Source organism: Penaeus japonicus, unplaced genomic scaffold (genome assembly GCF_977035675.1).
Source record: "Penaeus japonicus unplaced genomic scaffold, GWHDUDI00000001_assembly GWHDUDI00000019, whole genome shotgun sequence".
Lineage (NCBI taxonomy): Eukaryota > Metazoa > Arthropoda > Malacostraca > Decapoda > Penaeidae > Penaeus > Penaeus japonicus.
This window is the reverse complement of record NW_028234421.1, coordinates 5224673-5229672: the sequence shown is the minus strand read 5'-3', so window position 1 is coordinate 5229672 and position 5000 is coordinate 5224673. Positions and strand designations below refer to the sequence as shown.

The following is a 5000-nucleotide window of genomic DNA, read 5'->3' as shown; positions in this document are numbered from 1 at the left end:
GTGTCTTGGGGATAAACTGGTTTCTGGAAAGACGGAGGACTATCAATTTATTCATTTATCTATGTATTTATTCTTTCTTTATTTATTTATTCCTTTCTTCTTTTTTTTTCCTTTATTTTGATGGAGGAGGGAGCTCTTTATCCTCCATACCCCCCCTTCATAAAAACAAAAATCAATCAATCATTCAAAAAGAAACACCAAATGAGGTGAACAGGTAGAGCCTCTTCTTGCACTTACTCAGGTCATAAAGATGATGATGATTAATGAAAATAACAATAATAATAATAACAACAATACCAATAACAATAATAACAATAATAACAATAATAACAATAATAATAATAATAATAATAATAATAATAATAATAATAATAATAATAATAATAATAATAATAATAACAATAACAATAATAATAATAAAATAATAATAATAAAAACAACGATAGTGATAATAACAATAATAATGAAGATCATAATATTAATTAAAAAATACTACTACTACTACCAATAATAATAATAATCTAAAAAAAATAAATAAATGAAAAATAATAATGAAAAGCAATAAATCAAAATAATAGTAACCATCATCACCACCATCATCACAATAACAAAAAAATTAACAAAAGGAATCGCACAAAACACATCAAGACGAGGGGACAAGATGCAGTTATCAATCTCTATCAGAAGGTTTTGCGAGGTCTTTCCACACTGCGGAGATAGTTTGATAAAATGGAAAAGGAGATTAAACCGTTTCCTTTGAGTTTTGTGGGTTTGCTTGCGTTGTGGGTATTTTTTATTTACTTATACTGTCTTTATTATCATATTCATTGTTATTATTGCTCTCTATATGCTTTCACTTACCAAAAAAGTCAAGAGCTGCTAACTTTTATGAATTTTTATAGTTGACTATAAATATTAAAAGGAAACCAATGACAAATATGTCATTTATATCTTGAAAAAAGAATATATATATATATATATATATATAAACATACTATTGCACTAAATGTCAAAGTCACTTTAGCCCAAGTCACTTAACTCACTTATAAATATAAAAATCTCTCATAACACTTACAAAAATAAAAGTACAATCACGACAAGATTCTTTCTCCATGACATCACAAGAATCATACTATAAATAATGATAAATTTGTAAAATAAGAAATCAACGAGATAAATTACTCCAAGACAAAATATTTCCACCAACACGAACTGAAAAAAATATATATCAATATACCAATATATCACAATACTACAATCTCTATTTCACAAACCACATTACCACAGAACACACCTGAACACTTTGGGATAACTGCCATGAAGAAACAACTGATCTATGTGTTTAAAATCGTACTTAGAGAGATAGTTATAACCAAAGCTATCTGGAGAGAGAACCAGAACTGTGTTGTTTTTTTCCCTTTTCTTCTTCTCCTGTGCTTACTGCATGAATAATACCTAAGAGGAAGAGGAAGAGGAGTGTTAAGGACTTGTTCTTCACAATTAGGCATTTAAAGAATAGGAGAGAAACACGTGAATTGAGAGACGAATAGAGAATTAGTTTGTCCAAATATTTCTCTCTTCCTGACACCTGTCTGAGTCGCGGTTGCCAACGAGCGTTTAAGTATGTTATTATTATTTGATTATAATTTGAGTGTTGTTGTTTGTTTTCTTTAGGGTTTTTGTGGTTAAGGAGGTGAAAATTATGCTGGTGGTGTATCTTATGTAGGTTAGGTATTTTGTTTTGGTTTATGACGTTTCAAAATTCGTTTTGTTGATACAGATAGAAAAAAACAGTAATTGGTAACTCTTCCACCTTAGCATAAAGTAAACAAATAAACATATGTAAAATAAGTATATATATGCATGCACACACACACACACACACACACACACATATATCTATATCTATATATATATATATATATATATATATATATATATATATATATATATATATATATATATATATAACCCCAATACCCTCCCGCCAGCTGATGCGATTCAAACCACCAAGCAAAGGATCTCGCCCCCCTCCTTTTATCTCTGACTTTTTGAATTTTCCGGGCAGTTAGCTCTTTGACATTTCTTCCCTCCTTATCCCAAGGACTCTCTTCAACCTTTACTTCGTTGACATTGCCTTCTGTCAGCTGCTAGGTAGGGCAGTCGTTAGCGTGCCGACTTCCTCATCCCTTTGGTCAGCAGATCGAGCCACGCCCATGAGTTTCCACAATCGCCTGGAGGTCAAGTAGGATAATAACCGTATTCACACCGTGTCAATACTCGCTGCTACACTCCCACCTTAGGTCCTATAAGGCCGGCTAACAATCTGCTCCGCAAACCTAAGACCTAATTTCATACATATACAAATAAACAAACAAATATAGAAAGAATTCAAAGGCCAGCTTCAAAATGTGCTAACATTAAAAAGAGATATGAACTACGAAGATAATGCAGCTGCAAGATGTGCTAACATTAACATAGATAAGAACTACGAAAATAAGACATCATATTTTGAAGGAAAAGGAGATTTGATAATGTAGAATAATGAGGTTAGACAAGGAGAATTTTATCATTCTGAACACAAGAAGAACGAGAGGCCACATTAAAATGTTTGAAGTAAAGAGAGCTGATAAGGATGTCAAGAAATACATTTCTAAATAGAATTAAAAAATGAAAATAACTCCCCAATAGTGTCGTGTGTACATATGCATCACTTCAAAAATTATGATAATCTAAAATTACCAAACAGGACCCTTCCAATTTAAAATAAACAACGAATTAAGTATACCACTTTATTCCCAAATTATCTCGTATTAATAATTTCTTACCAGATAGGCCGACTATGAAAGAATGTCTATATGTCCTCAAAGTGCCTAACACAGGTAATTAAATCTTTGGAACTAGGATCAGTGGATTCTCACTCCCATGCATTCATTCAAGAGAAAGAATAGGATATAAAAATAAAAAAAAATCTTAGTTATCCCTTCGACACCTTAATCTCAGCACAGAGGATTTCCTTTCCGAGGGTTAATAACAACACGTGCCGCCTGTGATAGCGCCTTTCTACATCAAGGTCAGTGAACGTTTTTGGTTTTATCTTTTTAGATTTTCATACTAGCACTTGAGATTTTTTTTTTTTTTTTTTTTTTTTTTTTTTTTTTTTCATCGGTGGTCTAAAGGTATTGTTCACTTGAAAAGGAAAAGTATACTTTACAGAAAGGGAAAATACGATAAGACAAGAGAAGGGCATGATGGCCTCGGAAGATTTCGTACAGAAAGAAAATCAGCACTTTTGAATCTTACATTCTGAATATTTCTATTTCCTGGTTTGCAGAGCCAGCCTTTGGAGGTGCGGGGTCCAATTGGGACCAATTTCGATGGGCCTAGATTCCCATCCAGAATTATAAAAAAAAACGTACGCAAAAAGTCTATTATAGACCTCATATATCTATGGTAGAATATAAAGCAATCAGAATCTGTGCCTAAAAATAAATTCGAGTTGATAGATAACACTAGTGTGGGCGTCCTTGGGCTCGGGGCCCAATTGGGAGCAATTGGTCCAGTTGGCTTAAGGCCGGCCCTGTTAATGAGTTATTGAAGACTAACACTTAGAGGCTTTAAATATGGAAAAAAAATACTCACAGAATGGGAAAGGTCCATTTCAAAAATCAGAGTTTTTGCTTTGATGATGGATTGTTCGTTGTTTTACACATCCAAAGTGTGTCCAAAGCTTTGGCCAATTATATGAGTCCTCTCATCCGTTTGGATAATTATCAGGATGGGCAATTAATGGGTATTTGCAAACTTTGCCTTTTATGCAGTTGCATGACAGAGTGCAAGTTAGGTTTTTTTTCCTACACTATTTCGTTTGTTAATTATACCCAGCAATTATGCATTCACAAATCAAGTCTAAGACTATTAGGTGTCAATGGTTTAGTCGGTAGTTTATTTGGGACAAGTCCACCCTCTTCATCTTTCCACCCACAGATAAAAGGTGAATGAAGCTCTACTATGGCTGACAAAGACATTGATCAACGAAACATCTGGAAGTGATTCCTTTTCAAGTACTGCATTAAAGCATCTTTGGTAATACGATTTACGTTTTTTTTTCGACTTTGTTGGCAAACACAACATAGAGCCTAAATATACATGTGATTGTGTTCACATCATACAGCAGACAAACAAAGTATTCAGATGTTGAAATAATTTCATTTGACAGTTCAAGATATTGCCCAAATCACTGCAATAAATGAGGAGCGATTTCAGCACACCCCGAGTGCACCTTTCTTCCGAGTACCACAAACCCCTTATCGAATTGTATTCCGTTGTTGCATGAAAATAAAAAGACATTTCCTATTGGGTTTGAGACCTACTGCACATCTTTTGCACAATATACCACCTCAGCCTTAAAGATAGATAGAAGTAATATGAGAATATCCTTGATTTGACAGTTTGCGACGAGTCTCTAAAACGCTGGCATTTGGAAGAGCAAACCTCGCATCTCGTTTTCAAGCATAGCTGACAGACAAGCTACATGTGTACCTTGTGTCCAGATAGCATAGCTGACAGACAAGCTACATGTGTACCTTGTGTCCAGATAGCATAGCTGACAGACAAGCTACATGTGTGCCTTGTGTCCAGATAGCATAGCTGACAGACAAGCTACATGTGTACCTTGTGTCCAGATAGCATAGCTGACAGACAAGCTACATGTGTACCTTGTGTCCAGATAGCATAGCTGACAGACAAGCTACATGTGTACCTTGTGTCCAGATAGCATAGCTGACAGACAAGCTACATGTGTACCTTGTGTCCAGATAGCATAGCTGACAGACAAACTACATGCGTACTTTGTGTCCTGATACAGAACACAAGGTACTAGTACATTATTTGATTGAATCGTTGTGGTACATCATATAACCGCCTGCACAAACCAAAACAGTTTGAACTTGCTATTATCTTGAAAGTAGCCACAAAATCGCCATATGCCTGTCTCATCT

General features: G+C 34.3%; 1 protein-coding gene across 2 annotated transcripts in view; it reads right to left on the bottom strand.

Annotated features, from left to right (window-relative positions):
* Positions 1-1558, bottom strand: part of LOC122245589 (bis(5'-adenosyl)-triphosphatase enpp4-like) — a 3218-nt gene extending 1660 nt beyond the window's left edge. The window contains exons 1-2 of one of the 2 annotated variants that reach the window (XM_086547279.1): positions 1295-1558; positions 1-23 (exon numbers count right to left, since the gene is read on the bottom strand). The exon at positions 1-23 is cut by the window's left edge and continues 127 nt beyond it. The gene's annotated coding sequence lies outside the window, so the exon portion shown is untranslated. The remainder of the gene's footprint in view (positions 24-1294) is intronic. The other variant, XM_086547280.1, reaches the window with a different exon arrangement.
* Positions 1559-5000: the final 3442 nt, after the last annotated feature.